Below are 19,993 nucleotides of genomic sequence, written 5' to 3' on the forward strand. Positions count from 1 at the left end.
CTATTTACAATGTTGATCCTTTCTTTTCTCTGTGTGTCTATATCACCTCTTTGCATTGTGCTTTCCCCATCATAACTTTAAATCTGTTTAGTCCTTAGTATCATACTGAATATGATTAGTACACCCCTGACCCTCAGGAAATCCATAACCCACTCCTTGATGAGATGGTTTCCTCCCTATGCTTGTGGAAGGAACCCTGAAGCTACAGTGGAAAAAAGAATTCATCAATCTTATTCCCTGTAGGGAAGGACTAATTTTTTTTTCTCAGGACTTCTGACTATTGTATTTGGAATGTATCAAGAAGTTAAAACCTAGGCTAGTGAGGCCCTGGCACAGGGTGCCCAGAGAAGCTGTGGCTGCCCCTGGATCCCTGGAATTGTCCAAGACCAGCTTGGATGGGGCTTGGAGCAACCTGGGATAGTGGCAGGTGTCCCTGCCCATGGCAAGGGGGTGGAACTGGATGGTCTTTAACATGCCTTCCAACCCAACCCATTCTGTGATTCCATGAGAAGAAGCAGCAGGATTTTGATCAGCAGCTCCCAATTATGTAACTTGGAGGTGACACAACCCACACTGGCCTGCTGTGTGCAGAACTTAATGAAGGTTGGGAATGTCAACTCTATCCATGAGAGCCAGGAGGGGCAGGACAGCATCAGCTCAGGCAGCATCCACCTTCCCAAAAACCCCCCATGCAGCTCCTAGCAGGGAAGTTACAATGGAGGAAGAACCCAGAGTGCTCATGTTTTTACCCAAGGAGCACCTGCTCCTGCTCCAATGTCTCTCAGAAGTGAGAGGCTCAGCTGACATAGGAGTTGCTTCTCTAATTTAGGAACAACTGAAATAAAGAAGCCTTAATTCTTCTCTGCACTTCACAAGGCAGATTGTCCTGCAAAGGACTCCTCCTCCACTTGCTGGTTAGTAGCACTTGTGAAAACTTTCACAGTTTAATCAGCAGTGCTCATGAGTGCCTGGGAAAGAGACACCCAAACCCAAAAGGAAATATTTATCTCCCTGAGCTGTGCTTTGAGGCGCCAATGAGAAGAAAAACCATATCTGACATTTTGAACAATTGAAGCACCACCAGTTTTGGGCATCATAATATTTCATACTTCAAGGAGGTATTTTCATAACTACTTATGGCTTGATATTACATGGGTGAGATAAAATCCATTAAACATTTCATTTTGGTACTTCAGGCCATGCTCCTTCTCTTCAGACAAAAAAATCCGAAATAAACAACTGTCTAGAGTAATAGCTAAAAGACTTTATCATCTTTCAGTGGCTGTAGTATGAGTATTAAATCATCACCCTGTGCAAGACTGAGAACTGCTGAAAATCAGGGCACTCATTAAATTAGTGGGCAGCATACTCTGAGCTCCAAAATGGATTTACTAGTTAATGCTTAGAATAATGAATAAATAAAACTGGAGGAAAGCTTGACGTTGCATCTGAAAACAGCAGGGCAAGAACAGGAGATGTGGCTCCTCTTAAATACATGAAGAGAAATTAAATTCCTTTTATTTCTCTCAAAGTGTTTGAGACTATATAAAGGTAATTTTGCAGTTTCTCAATTATTTAAGGTATGAAGAAAGAATGATAATAGAGAAAGAAGTTTTGTAATTTTCCAGCTTAGAGAACAACAGCTGCCATCTGCAGGGAATCAATAAGTTTTATTGAACCAATGATGAAATAGAAGTATTTGATGTTCTAACACTTGGTCTGTGACTAGAAATATTTTACATTTATCATGTTTTACAAAAGGAGTCTTGGTACTTCACCACTGTTCTCCCTTTTTCCAGACATCAGGTTCACTAAACACATTATTAATAAAAATGTTTTTTTCTTGAAGTCCGTCTTTCACTGATTTTAACTGAGATGGACTCTGATCCACCTCAGAAACAGAAAACTTCCTCACCTCGGTTTTAAAGTGGTTTTCATCAAGGTTTCTGAATTGCTTTAACAGTAGTTTCCATGTCAAAATGCTATCAAAAAGATATTGAATTTTCATAGTTTTTCCCCCCTACACATTGGCCTGATTGCAAACCAAATTCCTTTACCTTGCTCCTCCTAGATTATTTTTTTGTTAGCCATATCCAGTTTTTACAGATCAAGGTCCTGGAAAATATAATGGAAAAGCATTATTGATTATGAATTTCAGACAGCAATTAGTTTAGGATTTATCAGATTCACCTTAATTATTGTTTATTAGGGTTAACACAAAAATATACATATATATGTGTGCATATATATATGTGTGTGAGTTTCTTTCTTAAAAAATAGCTTTTATCATCAATAAGTAATAATCATACCAAATTCTGCTTGTGTACCAAGGGACACTTTGATTTTTTGTAATTTTTCTTTTGGAGCTTTTTATTCCCAGTAACAGCTGACTATAGCCCTTCTTTTTTTCACGAGCTCTAGACTTGGATTTCCATGTTTTTTAAGGCTGCAAAACGAACCTGCAGAAACCAATCAGATGCTAAAAGGCCTGAAGCTGGACAATGACAAAACAACTCAAACTGACATTTTCTGTCCTCCTGAAATGAGCTCTGGAAGAAAATGGACTAAAACCTGGCGATGTTCACACTGTTTCTGCCAAGAACTTGTTTGAAGGCCGTATTAATTTCCTTCGGCACTGAAAACCTTAACCAGAATTCCAATTTGAGATCACTTTGACTGGAGATTTTGACATTAGTACCACTTTCTTGAATGAAAACCTTTGGATGAAAGTAACTAATTATGATAGTAACAACAACAATAATTGTAGACGATTTAAAATATATTAAACAAGTGTTGCACTATGGCTGTGTCTGAGGGTCCCAGGACGAGGGAAGAGATGAGAATCTTGACTCCATGTTTCAGAAGGCTGATTTATTATATTATGATATTATATTATATTAAAATGCTATACTAAAACTATAATAAAAATAATAGAGAGAAAGGATCCATCAGAAAGAAAAAGGAAAGGAAAGGAAAGGAAAGGAAAGGAAAGGAAAGGAAAGGAAAGGAAAGGAAAGGAAAGGAAGGGAAAGGGAAAGGGAAAGGGAAAGGAAAGGAAAGGAATGACAATAAAATCTCATGACTGCTCACAGCCTTGACACAGGTGGCTGTCATTGGTCATCAAGTAAAAACAATTTCACATACTGGGTAAACAATTCTCCAAATCACATTCAAAAACAGCAAAACATGGAGAAGATGAAGCTTCCCAGCTTCTCAGGAGAAAAGATCCTGGCAAAAGGATTTTTTATAAAATATGTCTGTGACATTGCACAGCTCAGTTCCTCACCATCCATTGACTCATGCCCTGAGATCCAGAGCAGTGTCTCTGCTTTGTTTTTTGAAGTGAATAACTCTCTCTTCCCTTTCCTGCCCTCTCATCACTTCTTAGACATAAAACCTGCAGTTAGGATCTTCACAGAGCTCAATTATTCAATTAAGTTTTTGACCTTGGTGTATTAGAAAACACACACAAGGAGCCTGGGATTGCATAGGATCCTCTTAGGTGCAGAATTTGATCCTTCTTCATCATCAAGCTGCAGCTGGTTGGAAGTAAAGACTTTCAAACTAGGGTTGGAGAGCAGAATTGCAGGTGCTGGGAAAAATGTCTACCTCACAAAGTGCACTTGTCACCACAAACTGACAGTGAGCTGTAATATGGAGATAAGCAATCCAGATGGAATTGCTGTCTTTATCCACATTATCCTCAGCACAGACTGAAATTTGGGAAAATCAAGCTAGGAGTCCTCCTGTACCATTAGCAAAGCTGTGTTCTGCTCTCTTACACAGTGACATCAATGGGTGAAGGAATTAAGCTATCACCTGGGGTGTCCAAACATTTGGAGATCTCAAGAATAACAAAGCATTTAAAGTGTGTTACATTCTGTACTTCAGTTCTCCAGAACAACACAATTATATTTAATGCTGTGCCCTGCAATCTGTCAAGGCAAAGCCTTTCTTTCTGACGTATTGTTTGCACATTGTAATTTATTTTAGTGCTCTGTAGAGGTAGGAAATGAGGGAAGAAATCTAAAATATTCCTGCTGTCCTTCTCCTCCTCCTCCGAGAATCTCAGAGTAACTTGTCAAAAAGTGAAGGTTGGGAGATTTTCTTAATTTAAATAAGTCAGTTTTAAAATGTTCCTAATTAAGGGATGTGCATATTTTGTCAGCTGTGGCTGGTACAGCCTGGATAATAGTGGGCAGTTTTGACACAATCTGTACAGTTTTTGCTATAATTAGACAGACATGCAGAACATCTTTCAGAGTAGAAAATGACTGGTAAAATGCAGAATTTGCTGGCAGATTTTGGAGATCTCGTGCTATCATCTGCAGACGTCACTTCTGTCCATCAGATAAGCTCACAGAAAAGTCTACAAGAGCAACACGGCCCCAAAAGTGACCTCCTGAGACATCCCTTCCTGAGAGCAGAGACCATGGGCAATTCCACAGCCTTTGGTGGGTAAGGAAACTCTCAGAGTGAAACTCCTGGAGCTCCTGGAGCAGGGCCAGTGGAGGCTGCAAAGATGATGAAGGGACTGAAGCATCTCCCTGCCCAGGAAAGGCTGAGGGAGTTGGGGCTGTTTTGGAAAAGACCTTCAAGATCATTGAATCCATCTCAGCCCCAACACCTCAGCTAAACCCTGGCACCCAGTGCCACAGCCAGGCTTTGTTAAACACACCCAGGGATGGTGAGGAACACGAGGAAGAACTTCTTCACTGAGAGCACTGAACAGATTGTCCAGAGAGGCTGTGGAGTCTCCTCACTGGGGATATTCCAGAACTGCCTGGACACAACCCTGTGCCCTGTGCTCTGGGATGGCCCTGTTGGAGCATAGACCGGGGACCAGGTGACCTCTGTGGTCCCTTCCAGCCTGACTCATTTGGGATTCTATGAAATTCAGGCAGAGTCATGGATCTGCTTGGACAAGATCTTGTTTATTGTTTGGGATTGAATCAAGTCGGGTTGAGGGTTAACTGGAATTTATGATATCTTGAACAGATTTGAAGACTTGCAGCAAACCTATCAGTTTAATTGCTCTGGTATTGAATTCATGGCTCTAGCCTGGAATTCCTCTGTGTGGCAGCATGTTCTCTCTGAGAGCTAGGCTGGGAGTTATTACCTGAATATTCACTAGGAAAACCATCAGGACAGAAGGAAATTTCCTATCAGCAGCTTCAAGTTGCTACAAACAGGGCACAAGTTTATTTAAAAAACAAAAAAATATATCTATATAAAAAAAAATTTATATATATATATATATATATATATATATATCGTGTTTATCTTCCACTGTGCATAAGCTCTCTCCACATCTCCATTTTAAAATAAAAACATCACACACTGCAGCACTCAGCTGTTGCCTTAATTGTCTCTTCACTCAGGGAAGCTTTGGGATGAGCATGAGGGCACATGGTAGCTGTGGAAATCTGCTCATTAAGTGGGGGAGAGCAGAAACAAACACAGCTCCCCTTTGGCATTTTGTGTTTGGGATCACTCATACTGTTTCCATCTTCACTGGAGTGTATCTTACTGAAAGGTTTTGTTCAAGACCATGAAGACACAAGACTAAAGTCATACTGATTGTGCACAAGAAATTTAGAAGGAAATCTGCCCTCATCTGTTCCATATGCTTCTTGCAAATGTGATTTATATTTGTTGCTTTGTTTTTTTTTTCCTTGGGAATTAAGAGTTTCACTGTTATGCAAAGATGTGTTCTTGTCTTTCATAGTCTGTGCAGTTTTTTTTCTCCATGAGTCTCTCATATGGTTAGAAAAATCCACAACTTGTAAAATAAACTGAGATACAAAATATGGTTTAAGAAAATGAGTGAACCAGAGCATAAAACTGCCTCAGGCTGTACTCCTATTCCAAAAGTAAGTCCTAGTTTAAAAACAAGTCTTGTTTTAACTTGCTCTTGCTGCTGCTATGGGCTAAGTCAGCACCACTGTGTGAACTTAGAGGTCTCCTTAGCATGGCACAGCAAACATTTGGTATTGTCACATCATTAATTCTGTTTCCTATCTCAAACACAGCCCTCAGGAATGGGCATTTGAAGCAGGCTGCAGGGTGTTGAGACTGTTTAAAAACTCAAGGAATTCTTCCAGTACACAAACCCTGAACTGTTAAAAAGTATTTCCTACTTTTAATGTGTTGTGGATTGCATCCAGCCATTGAAAAAGCTTCTTGTTGGTCTGAAAGCTTCGCTTTTTAAATTCAGTTTTCTGAGCAGGAGTGTGCAACATTAACACCTTCATTGCAATAATGCTGGGTATGGATTGGAAGGAAGAAAATGAAGTGTTAGTGATGGCAAATCCAAAGGCTCTGAGGCACAGGTCTGACTGTGCCTGTGTAGGCAACACTGGGTCTCTTGAAGCCTGTCCAGAAATATTAAAATAAAAATGTTCTACGTATCTACTCACAAATCTGCGAGACTTGGAGTTTGCCACTGGAGTCAGAGAAGAATTTAACTCAAAGATTAATAAAGAGGACTTTTAATAACTACTGTTCAATTCAATTGCACTGACTGACCTTCATGCAAGCCCTGTTTTATTCCTTACCCCCTGTTCCTGTTTTCTTACCCAGTTATCCAGGAGTTTAACTTCAGGCTGCTCTTAGGCTTCACCTGACCAGTATCACTGCAACTCTGACTTTGTGTGCTGGAAAACAACTGTTGGAACAGGAGGTCATGTACCTCATCTACACCTTGTCTTTAAAAACATTCTTTGACTCCTTCTGCTCACATTGGAAGGAAAATCAGAGAAAATCAGGCCAACCAGAAGGTTGGTGTGAATTAAGGACATTCCTATTACTTTCTTGAGTTATACTTGTCAGTTTAAAGGTAGTTAAGACCTGAATATCTTCATTTATGCTCTGCTGTCAGTACTTTGTTCTCTTTTCTTCCCAGTGCCCAGATTTTTCATCTTCATCCACCTGCCCTCAGCTTTACCTACCTGAATGCTCTGCAGGGAGCCATGAAAGAGTCATTGCAGAGTGATAAGTTACTCTGGGAAGCCAACAAGGAAAATGATTTGTTTTTCACCTTCCATGTCCAAAATTAGATGCCTAAATTTGGAAGCTGATCTCCTTTTTTTTTTTATCCCTATAGAAAACCCCTCTGGCAGGTGATTTATTTGGCCCCTTCCCTGAGCAAAGGCTCTGGAGATGTCTGACTTCCTCCAGTGATTTTACAGGGAAGACTAATGTAAATAAATTCAAGGACCTCTCAGTTCAGTCCATAAATCTGGGCTGCAGTTGTAGACTCTGACTCTTTTTGTTAATGACTTCTTCAATAAAGAAACTCTGTCTTGACAAAATAATGTAACACTGGAGCATAGAACAAAAAAAAGACATTCCAGCATTCACTTAATTCCACTTTGTCAAGCCAAAGTTAGTTTGTGCCTCATATAGAAACTCTAAAATTGTTGCTTTTATTCCAGCCCAACTTCATGGATTTATGACCGTAAATATTTCAATTACTTACATTTAATGGTTCACTTGTCCTCATCTGGGCCACAGCAGATTCTTGTGCCCATGTCCTTCACCTGTTGCAGTGGGAAGGAGCACGTTGGCCAAAACTGCCCCCAGGCTCTGAAATGATGAAATCTCATGTTGTGTGAGCGGGGCTGCAGGAGCTGCTGTGCTGTCCAGGGGCAGTGCATGACAAGCTTCTCTCACTGATGAATTATGCAGCGTGACCGAAGTCAATCAATACCCCTCTCTGTGATTTATGCCCATTCAGACACTCTGACTCATGGCAGGGTCAGCACTCTGACACTTTTCCACTGTGGAGAAATGCTGCTAATTTGTGATTTTTTCATTGTGAAGATCCCCCGTTTTTTGGAAAGGACACTTACACTAATTTCCGTTTTTTTTTTTTAATGTCGTAGATCTTTTAGCAATTACAAAACCAGGTTCAGAAATAATTTGCTTTCCATAATTAAGTAAACAAATAAATCAATAAACACTTTTATCTTCAGGTTAAAGGTTAATGAGGTAAGAAACAACAAGCAGGCTGAGAAGTGGGCAGCTGGGGAAGAGCCGATGAAGTTGTAGCTGGTGATATTTCTCTCCTTAAGTGAGTGCAAAAAGCACACATACAAAAAGAGAGGCTAATTAGTCTCTTTTCAGTTGGAAAAAGTACACAGTGAAAAATCAAGCAAAACTACACAGTACAAGCAGTGCTGTTACCATTCTGGCTCCTTCCTGTATTTCAGTGTCTTGTGGAGTCATGAAACACCTCTGGAAATCAAGGAGGAGCCACATCAGGATCGCCAAAATAACACTCAGTATTCAGCAAGTTATGTACAAAGATGGCAAATTTCAGACCTTTAGAGCTGTGAAGGTTAAATAGGGAGATCATACACTGTGCCGTAAGGGGTGGAAACTCTTCATAAAAACCTCTGCTGACCAGACCTCTTCCTTTCCTGCTCCAGTCACTTCCAGATGAACTCCCTTCAGTTTCCAAGCTTAATTTAGTGCCTTTTCAGTGGTTTCAGAGAATAGAGCTAAACTTGGTCTCGTGGGGACACATTATTAGCCAGAAAATTTTCTTTCTTCTTGTGGCTTTCTTTGGGTTTTTCAGTCGGTAGCAATCATAAGCAATTTTTCCTTAGATGGATGTCTGGCTTAGGAAGGTCTCTGGTGAGCCACTAATTAGACAGAACAGTTTCTGAAAGGAAGTCAGCATTAAGAGGTTGTGCTCTGTGGTGCTATTTAGGTGTCTACAGGGAAAACAACACATTCAGAAGCTCTTATCTTGGAGAAAATTACTTTTTTAAGATACAGAGTAGTTCCTAAAAAAACATGCCCAATGAGGAAAGCCTGAAAGAACTGAAGCATTTTATTCCAAGCAAGTGAATATTGAAATAGAATGTCTGTAGTAGTCAGACACAGAACAAAGTGTGTATCCAAGGGGGAGAGAGGAGGATGGGGAGATGTTTGGAGTCTGAGATTAAAAGATAGGGAAGAGGAAGGCTGGAAAAGGTCAGGAAGAAGCTTTGCAATTTCCCCACAAAGCTGCTCTGCCATGGAGACTGTCTGCATGAATTAGGTGGATCTGGTTCAAAGACATGCAGCAATCTTTCTTTTTCCCTTTTTTTTTCTTTTTTAAAGGAAGAATTATAAATAATACCTCAATTTTCTCCATTGAATACATTTCCCATCATCCTAGGTACAGACACAACTTAAGGAAGGACACTGGAGTCCTCCCCTGAGTGCATCAATAACGTGTGTCAGTGAGAGGTGTGTGTCTCTGAGAAGCTTTGGGAACTTTAATGCACTGCTGACCTTTAAGTGAGCACAGGTTTTCCTTTGATGTGGTGTTAGTGTTGCCTCCTCTCCGATCTTTCCTCTGCAGCTTCCAGCAAAGCCCCCAGAGCACCCAGAAGCTCAAAGAGATGTGTCCTGGCTGCACATCTGCCCACCCATAAGCCCAAAGGCTCTGTGGCCTTCAGCTCTCATGATGCTGCAGCAAATTCAGGTCAAAGAGAAGAGTCAGGGTTGTGGAACTGCCCCGTTTCCTCACATCAAAGTGCAGCTGTGGAGCAGCCCAGCAGCCAGCCAGGAATGGCTGCACACTGTCCTGCAGGCTCTACATCTCTGTAGATGTGTCTTGGCTGGAGAAGACTGGTGTCTGCTAAGGAAGGGAGAACTGCCCCAGCTCTGACAGATGGAAATAGAATACATACCCCCAGGCTAAGACAAGATGAGAGCAGCAAACTCTGAAGCATCAGCTGTAGCTGGGCTGGATTGAAAATCGTGTCTCTAGTCAAGGGGACACAGAACTGGTGTCCCCATGACTGTGAGAAGGGTGTTCATGTTCTTCTTTTAGTTGCAGCAGGTCCAAAGAAGTGTCACAGAAATTGTTAGAGGGATGGAACACGTGTCCTATGAGAAAAGACTGGGTGTGTTCACCTGGAGAAGAGAAGGCTCCAAGAAGATCTCAGAGCTCCTGCCAGTGCCTGAAAGGGCTTCAGGGGAACAGGAGAGGAACTGGGGACATGTGATGGAGGGACAAGACACAGGGAATGGCTTCAAACTGGAAAGGAGTAGTTTGGAACGGATGTTAGGAAGAAATCCCTCCCTGTGAGGGTGGGCAGGCCCTGGCACAGGGTGCCCAGAGAAGCTGTGGCTGCCCCTGGATCCCTGGAAGTGTCCAAGGCCAGGTTGGACAGGGCTTGGAGCACCCTGGGCTGGTGGAAGCTGTCCCTGCCCATGGCAGGAGCTGGATCAAGGTGATCTTTATGGTTCCTTCCAACCCAAACCATTCAGTGGTTTTATGATTCCAAAACAGTGCAGCCTTTCATGGCTGTGTGTCTGAATCAGGAGCTGGAGGCAGATTTTCCAGTCTATCCATAACTTCTGCTTTTAAACATTGGGATAGGATATCTAGGAATCCTTTAGAGTCTCCAGGGAATTTTCTTGGAAGTAATGTAGTCCCTGCTCTGTGGCTGGTTCATTTCAATCTGTTGTCCAGTGTCCTTCCCTCCATCCTCACCCTGTCTTTGAAATTCTGACACCAGTGCAAGACCCCATTGAGCTGTTACTATTTCCTCTAGTGCTGAACAGTGACTTTTACCCTCCCTAGGAAAAGATTCCTTTCCTTCAGGCACATCTTTCCTCAGTGTCGCGTCTTGCCAGCTGAACTGATTTTGGAAGGGGAAGGTTCCTGTTTCTGTGAATTCAATCTGGCATGCTGGATTTGGAGATTTAAATACTCTAAGTACCCATTTCCCAGGCCTGAAGTCCAATTCCAAAATACTTCAAATGTAAAGTTCCTGAAGTACAAAAATACCCCAAAAACCCAGAAGTTAAAAATGAATCTTTAATTATGTTTGTTTGAAAACACATTTGTTTGAAACTGGGAGGTTTCAAGTTTGATATTCCAGAACCAACAAACTTGAGTTGTTTGCACATATATATATTTAATCAGAAAATTTGTCAGATTTCTTCTGGCCCACAAAAGCAATTCCTACTGACCAATGCCAAGCTCTGTGCTGAGTGGGAGGTATTTTTGTCAGGGATATTGCAGATGATGTCCCAGCTGATATGAAACTTTCCAAATCTGTCAGATTAACTTGATCAGCTCCAAGGGATGGTATTGTGGAAATCCATGTCCCAGGGCTGCCAATTTAAGGAGCTCTTTCAAGTGCAGAAAACATCCATGTGCTCCTCATTTTCTCTAGGCTGGGTCATCATCAATCCCTCCCTTGGGTAATACAATTGATAAAATGCAAAGCTGAAGGGGGTTGGCATTTTTTAATATTATTTCTACAAGGCACAGCTAAAAGGGGATAGCACTGATGAATTTTTTGTGCTGTTTGCTACAGAAGAGAAAGGGGAAAATAAGTGGATTTGCGTGCTTTGACCTTGGCTAGAAGGGGTTTGGATATTTTCAAGACAGCAAAGTTCAGAAAGTTCCTGTAAGCTGTGCCCATGAGGACAACCCCTCCTCCAGGAACCTCTTCCTGTCCTCCAGGACACCAGTGGATTAAAAGGAATATTTTGTGATAGAAGATTAATTCTTACTGTTTATTTTCATAAGAAATTTTATGAACTTCTAAAAATTGTATTTTAGCTCTTCTCCCCATGAGAGCTCTGAACACTTGGAAGGTATTGGAGACTGAAGATAATCATAATAAAATAGCTTTGACCTTGGATTAAAAATTTGCCAAGGTGACAGAGAAGCACTTGAATCAATTACAACTCATACACCAGATGCAAAGGCTGCAGCTGGTCAATATTTTAAGAATGCAGGACCAAAGAAGCTTGCCAGAAATCACAGCCAGATCCACAGCTCTGTGTCAGCTGCTTTCTTCAGTACACTTTGATTTTTAAAGCAAACAACCAAAGGTGGGCAAGCTCAGGACCACTGAACACTCCTCCTGCAGGTATCCAGAATTTTCAGGTGTCCAAGGATGCTTTAGAAGCCTCCACTTGCAAGCTTCAAAGCAAGGCACCAGGGATGAGAGGGAATTTGGGGCAGGGTAAGGTCCTGCTTTGTCAGAACAATATTTCTGGGGTGCTTTTTGAGAGCTTCTCATTTCTTTAGAGCAATTGCCATTCCCATTTGGCAGAGCTGCACCCCACTCAGTGCCTGTAGGAGGAGAAAGAATAAAATATGTGGGATCTTTGTTTCTCGATAAAGAGAACAAAGCACAGAGACAGACAAGTTGGTGCCATCATTGTGGTGACAATGACAAAACAATGTCTTTCTCTGAGCTGATGCTACAAGATAATATAAAGCTTTCAAAACAAAGCATTGTAAGTGCTCCTGAAATACAAATAAAGTGCTTTATAACCTCTCCAGCCCTGCAAAGTAAGTTCTTGCTATTTAAAATATTGCTGTGCTTAATGTTGCATATTTTCATATTGTGAATTATGATTTGCTTTAAGTGGCTGCTGCATTTGCTCCCCTTTTGCTCCACAGAGGACAATTTTGGAATTTATTAACTTTTCATTCAAGGTCTGATAGGAATATTTGTACAGCATTCCAAAGGGTGCTTGGTTAGCTCTGAAGAGACTTAACCCAGGCCCTGAAGGGGTCCATTTTTAATGGGATTTTAGAGGTGACATTAACAACAGGCTTGGGGCAACGAAGCACAAAGATGACGAGGTGCTGGGATAAAATCTGCTTTCTTCAGGTTTGATTAATGTGTTTTTTTTGCTCCACAGGTCCCTCCACAGCAGAAACTCTTCCCAACACAGTCCTGTTGCCTGAAGGGAAACTGTGTCAGGGAGGAAAACCATCCTGCCCCACAGCATTTGGGGGAAGTTTTCCTGACCCCTGTGCTGTGCACGTCCATCACCCTCTGCTTTCTGCTCTGCTGCCACTACAAAGAGCCACTCACCAGCTATTAAATTGTTTTCCCAGGCCAGTTCTTGTAAGCCTTAGTTTTGCCCCTCTGTCATTAGGGGGCACATTCCTACAACCAGCACCTCAGGAGATTTGGAGTCCTTATCAAAGGGCACTTGGCACAAAGATGGTCTTGAAGGCCAGGTGTGCCCAAATTCCTACTGAGTTACTGCTGGATTTGGGGTGGGGAGGAAGTCTGGAGCTCTCTACTCCAGCCTGCTCAAAGAAGGAAGAACTTGAAATTTGCACACTTGGTCAGAACCAGTTAAATTTTGAGCATCTTCAAGGTTCTCCCAGTATGGGTTGCAGTGTTTGGTCACTGCCATGGTGATGTCAAAATCCCCTCAGATTTTAAGTCCTCTGAATAGGAAATGGGACTTGCTTGGGCATTTTCCTTCATTTTGAGAAACCTGTAGAAACATCAATAAATCTGCAAAGCAAACATCAACCACTTTTATTATTAAGGCTCTTCTGAAAAAAAAAAAAAAATAAAAGGAAATTAGGTAAAACAGACTACAACAGAAGTATTTAAATGCAAATCTTGCCTTGCTACTGTTCCCTTTCAGAAGAGCAAGACATTGATTCCTGCTTAGGATTCAGCCAATTCACCCATCACACTGATGCTCATTTTTTGGGGTTACTGAAGAAATCCCAAGAGATTTTGCTTCGGAAATCAATACAGTCAGAAAAACTTCCCCATTAATAAAAGTATTTGAAGAGCATTTGAGAGAATATATTAATTTTATAGGAAAACTGAGAACCTGCTGTTAAAAAAAGATCAATATCTCTTAATTTTTCATGTTCTGACTCTGTTTGCTTTGGAGCATCATTGAAAACAAAAAGATGAGGATAAATTCATGCTGCTTCTGACCATTTAGTCCTGTATTTAGGAAGAAACTTCCTTTTTGTACTTACATATTCTGTCTGCCTGCAGAACTCTGTGAATGCTTTCCATCTTGATAAATTTCATGGATGAGTTTTATGATGACTTCTGGGTTTATAGCAGAATTAAAAAAGATATTTCTGGATGAACAGGTGTATTTATTATGAATGGTTCTCCTGCAGTTGCTCATCTACCCTCATCTTTAGCAGATTTGTCAGAAATCACTGTAGGGGATATCTATTACAAAACTGCCTGTAACTTGAAAAACATTTATCATGGCAACAGCTCTTGAAGACAGAAGGGAGATTTTTCCTCTGTTGGTTTCAAGAGAGTAACGAAGCTGGTGCTTAGTAACCTAACAGGTGCTTTACTGAGATTGAGAAGTGAATTAAAAGCAGGATTCCCCTGTCCTGGGTTAACATCCTGATGGCAAGAACATTTTCCTCTGTGTATCACAGAGGAGAAGTCTCCTCTCTCTGGTGTGTCCATGTGTGCTGAGGATGAACAAGGATTAAAGGTTTCTGCATTGGATCACAGTTCCATCAGTCATATACAGCAGGAAATCAAAATATCTTTCTTGTGCTCATTAAAAACTGGTGGCACATTTTGGTGTTTTTTTACAGGAGAATTCTTCCCTTCAGTCTGCAGATTCACATTTAGGTGTCTGTGCATTAAGTAGCATATATGTATTCATCCTCACATCCTGTCTGCATCTTCTGCTGTGCCATGTGTGTTTAACTTACATGGCAGCTATGCATCACCTTTTTTCCAGTTAAATAACAGCGAAATTCTCATTAGTGCAGAGGTTATAAGGTTTTAAAATGTCAAAAAAAGCAAGATGGACTTGGTAATTGATTAACCTGAGGCGATGCAAAGCTTCACCCTCAGTCAATGTTTAGTGGATTTAAAGATGCATTGAGTTGTCTAGTGACTAAGGATAGAATTAAATCCTAAATTTCCTTTGGAGTTAATTGTCACTTACCCAGAAGTTTTTCCTTGAGAGAAGAATACTATTTGAAAATTACCTAAAATGCACTAAATATGGTGTCTGTGTAACTATTGCAGCTCATCTGACATAAATGTTTTTAATAAGAAAAAATCCAATGCTTTTTTGCTCATCAGTTCATCTACCCAGGCAAGAAATATTAAATCTGTAGCCCAGAAAGAGGTATTTTATGTAAAATCAACTGCATTGTAGATATGCATAAATGAAAGGAACAGTAAAATATGTTTTTAGTAACCCACACATGGATTAGTGACATATATTAGGCAGGGAATATGGACATATGTCAGGCAAAGGGAGAGTTTTGGAGGGAAACCAAAATCCTTGGAGATAATGGTTCTACTCCCTGTTCTGTGCTGAATTCCCAAAGGGAAGGATGGGAAGAGCACCAGAAAGTCTGCCTGAGGTCTCCTGTGGTGTCTCAGAGACTGGGCAAAATGACACCACCAATGAAAACACCAACTCTCTACCAGGCTGGAATGTTTAGAACTGCTCAAACTATGGTTTTTTTGTTTCCAACCCCCCAATACTGGAGAATTGCCAAAATGAACCAAAATTTATCATGAATAACATGAGGTCTATTGGGTAATCTTTTGCATAGGTGCAAAACATCATAACAACACTGCTGGTGTTGATCTAATTAAGAGCTGTTTCTCTGATGGTCATTAATAAATTCTGTTACATGTGTTTCATGCAGATAAACTCATGTTTTATGATTTTGTCATTTATGACCAGGAACACTTGACCAAGTTGCTTCTGGACAGGTATGGGAAAGAGATACAGGAGACCTGAAAATCACAACAGGTGTGAAAATTATTCTAGAAATACCGGTAATGCTCACATTGTGGGAATGGGAACAAACCCAGTCAAACAAGAATTGTGTTTTTCTAAAAGCACATGAACACAGCACCCTTCTTTTCTTTTCAAAGGACACATTGTAGTACAATTTTGCAACCAGAAAAAGGCAAAGGGAGGTTACTTAATTCTGGCATCCATTATGTGCCTGTGTTTTGAAATTAGAGAATCACATCTTGCTTTTCTTCTTGCAGGGGCTCTGTGTCATTCCTGGCCTTGGCTGGACAGCACTCCCTAAAAGTGTTCATTCTTCATCTTCCTCCTTCTACCATAAGTGATGCTCCTGCCTTTAGTACATGTGGTTCAAAATAATCAACTTTCTTATGGATTTAATTGTCAGTCTCATTAATACAGTGCTCTTTCTTCAAAATATAAATGTAGTTAATTTTTGCAACACCTCATTGAGGTGAGCACAGCCTCCCTTAATTACCAGGCTTATTTTAATGAGAAACTGAAGCACACAAAGAGGAATCTACTAAATGTATCTACTGACTGTGCATCCTCATTTTAGGACTTGTAATAAAAAGGCGGTCAGAATAAAAGTCATGGTCTCACCTGACCTTAAACTTTATAGACTCATAGAAACATTGAAGTTGTAATCAGATCATTGAGTCAAATCATCAACCCAGCACCACCACCAGGTTCACCACTAAAATATGTCCTCAACTGCTACATCCACATATTTTTTGAACACTTCCAGGGATGGTGATTCCACCACTGCCCTGGGCAGCATGTTCCAATGCTTGACAACTCTTTCTGTGAAGAAATTTTCCCAAATATCAAATCTAAGCCTCCCCTGGCACAACTTCAGGGCATTTCCTCTCATCCTGCCACTTGTTTCCTGGGAGCAGAGATTGGAATCCAGCTGTCTACAACCTCCTTGCAGGTAGTTCTAGAGGTGGGTATGTCCTCCTTGAGCCTACTTTTCTCCAGGCTGAGCCACCCCCAGCTGCTCCTGGTGCTCCAGACCCTTTCCCAGCTCTGTTGCCCTAGATGTATTTTTTGTAGTGAGGGGAAAAGACTGGGGCTGCTCATTAAATCCTACCTGGATATCTTTATATGGAAAACAGATTTCAGACAGGTGCAAAAATTGTTTTTGAAGTAGCGTGATACAGGCCAGCTCCACTCTGGACTTTGTAGGGGAGCAAGATTGGGGTCAGCTTCTTTTCCCAGGAAAAAAATGAGAGGACAAGAGGAAACTGCTTCAGGCTGTGCCAGGGGACACTCAGGTTGGGCATCACGAGGAATTTCTTCATGGAAAACGTGGTCAGGCATTGCAAGTGGCTGCCCAGAGAGGTGTGGAGTCCTCATCCCTGGAGATGTCCAGGACATGGCACTCAGTGCTCTGGGCTGGTGACACGGTGGGGATCAGTCACAGGTTGTACTCGATGGTCTTGGAGGGCTTTTCCAACCTCAATAATTCTGTGATTCTGTGAAGAAATAAATAAGTTTGCACCTGCCTGCCTTGCCCCATGATTTCCAGGACCCTGTTGGTCTGGTGGCTGTAGCATGTTTTTAATTTCATTCCTCACAAGGTGCTGTGGGTGTGGAAGAACGCTGTGCCTGCAGCTTAAAAGAGGCAGGTGGGGGATGCCAGGTGGGGCCTGAGCAGATAAAAAAAGCTCCAAGAGCGGATGGCAGCAATCCCTGTGATTTATTCCTGACTCCCAGCCTGGTGCCTGCTGTGAGCACAGATGTAAGTGGAGTTTCTGAGCAGGAGCTGTTCCCTGCCTGCCTCAGTGCGTGCTGACCTGTGCTGCTCCTGCCCTGCCTCCAGCTGTGGGAGTGAAGCCCAGCCAAAGCAAGGCACACACACAAATGGATCTGCCCCAGGTGGTGCCAAGGGAAATTCAAATCCTGCTCAACTCACCCAGGAGACACAGAACTCTGAAACATGAATATTCGATATTATCTTTATCTTTGTGCTCGGCAGGAAGGACCCTGAACATTTTGAGGGTAATGCAGGCATATTTTGTTCCATCTCTAGTCCAAAGAGCTTAGCTGATAGCTGAGGTTAATTTTAAAATGTGGATTGAAGTAATTATTCAGTCTTTGATTCAATATTGATTAGGCAATGCTAGGCTTAAACTGAGATGTGTTCTGGAAGTGTCTCAAGAGCAATGTAAAACAATTCTTAGAGTAACCTTTTCTTCTAATTCAATCTCAGCTTGAAAATCCCAAATTAATGGGGTGAAAGCTTTAAGTGGTGCATTGAGTTTGTGTGGCAAGGTTTTGGTATTGGAGAAGCAGCAACTACACCAACCGACCTGCTCATTGTAGGGCATGCTTTCCTCCCCTTGAATAATTTGTATGACTTTCCTGAATGTTAAAATATGAATTCCTGAGTGGATGTAGCATTCCAATCACAGCAATGTGTTTCTCAAAGGTAATAGCAACTTTTTGGTGGTAGTCAGTATTGGTTGTTAAAAGTGTATCTTTATATCTGTGCTTTCTTCTGTACGTATGCCTCCACCTTTATCACAAGGGAGGCCTAAAACCAGAAATCTGTGGGTAGCACAGGTTGTTTATCAGGTTTTTGCTGACAGACAGACGTGTTAATTATCTGCTCCTATTGAGGCTGCTGTGTGACGAACAACTGGCTTTCCATTTTCTCCCAGTGCAAAATGGGGCTGTCTTTAACACCTACTGTATTATCCTGCTCCTGAGTTACACCTTGCTGAGCAGGAACGCTGCTGGCTTGATGCGGAGTGTGGGCTGCACTGAGGAGAGACAGGAGTGGGCATGGGATGAGGGCAGAGGCACTCACTGCTGGGATTCCTGCAGAGGGGTAAAGGTGGGGCTCAGGCACTCCGTGGAGATGCTCCAGTTGTTGGACAGCTGAAGGAGGAAAGCAGGAAGGATTGGATTCAAGGCCAGGCTGGGTGGAGCTTGGAGCAATCTGGTCTAGTGGAAGGTGTCCCTGCCCATGGCAGGGGGTGGAATGAGATGAGCTTTAAGGTCCTTTTGAATGCAAACCATTCTAGGATTCTGTGATTCCTCTGTTGAGGTCTGGTGAAGGTGAAGAGAGGATTTGTGAAGCTGGAAGTGAAGAGAGTGCCAGCTGTGCCTGTCCTGCATTGTCACACCTGCCCTGGGGCTGTGTTGTCCACCTGAACATCCAGCTGGCTCATTCCATGTGCTGGGGAGGTTTCTTTTCACAAACAGGACAGGACTGCTGGGGTACATTCCTGGAGTTTTATTTGCAGCATCAGCCTCATTACATGGTTGAGACAACAGGAAGATGGCAAAGCTCACATACAGCAGCAGCCAAAGATTTCTTTGTTACAGAACATTTAAAAAACTTTCTAGCCAATAGCATATTGTTAAAATTTACAGACAGTTGTTTTAGCTAATTACTAAAAGTACACGTACACCTGCTTCACACAATTCTTGCTTGTCTTCTTTCTTTTGACAATACACCATTATTAAGCTTAAAACCTTCTACTACCTTACTAAGCATATTTTCCTGCAGTCTTAAGGTCTACCTTAGCCAAGCCTAAAACTCAAGCTATTGATTAATGTCCTTACTTGCTGTACCATTGTAACTTTTTCTACTCTCAGACTTTGCAGCTGCTGCCAGTTCTCTGTTCTTTCTGTTTCTTAGGCTTGCTTTTACAGCTTTCTGGAAGTCTTACCTTTACTGTTTCCCACATTCCTACTTCTTTGACTTAAGCCAAAGAGTAAATCAACACCTGAGCACTGCAATGGATTGAGAGCTCAGCCTCAGCTCTGTGAATTCAAACCCTCACCTGGCAGTGAAGGTGCAACTTCACCTCTATTGCTGTGGTAATGGGCACCACTACCCACAGCAGCTTCCACATTTCTTTTTGGACATCTAGAGGCACCACAGGCAGAGCAACCAGCAGCTTTCTCAAAGCTACAGAAGTTCCACCTAAACCCAAATAAATGACTTGAGAGCCCTGTGGAAGAAAGCAACATCTCCACAGCTGGCATGACGGTGGTGTCCAGGCCACAAATCATTCATTGCAGGATCAGAAATGCTCCTGAGGTCACCTTAAACCCACTGAGAGGTGGGATGGGAATTCTGTACGGCCTCCAAGAGAGATATGACCAGGACTGACCAGCAAAGTGCCTTTCTCAAATGGTCTTCCCAACTTGTAACAGGGCTCAGAGGTCTGAAGGACACCCTGGAGCCCAGGTTCCTCCCTTACAAGGGGCCACCCTGCTTCTAAATCTGGATCATGTTCTTCCACCAGCAAAACAAACAGACAATTTATTTGTACAAACCTTGTACAGTCATCCAAGTTTCCCCATTTAATAGCAGAGTTTACTGGGAAAAAGCTATTTCTTACTTTTAGAAACCTTAATTCAAGGTCAGTGAGGAAACTCTTACCTAAACACAGAGTTTTAAGAGCATGTCTGCCATGTTATATTTGTG

Source organism: Pyrgilauda ruficollis, unplaced genomic scaffold (genome assembly GCF_017590135.1).
Source record: "Pyrgilauda ruficollis isolate IOZ18807 unplaced genomic scaffold, ASM1759013v1 scaffold88, whole genome shotgun sequence".
NCBI lineage: Eukaryota > Metazoa > Chordata > Aves > Passeriformes > Passeridae > Pyrgilauda > Pyrgilauda ruficollis.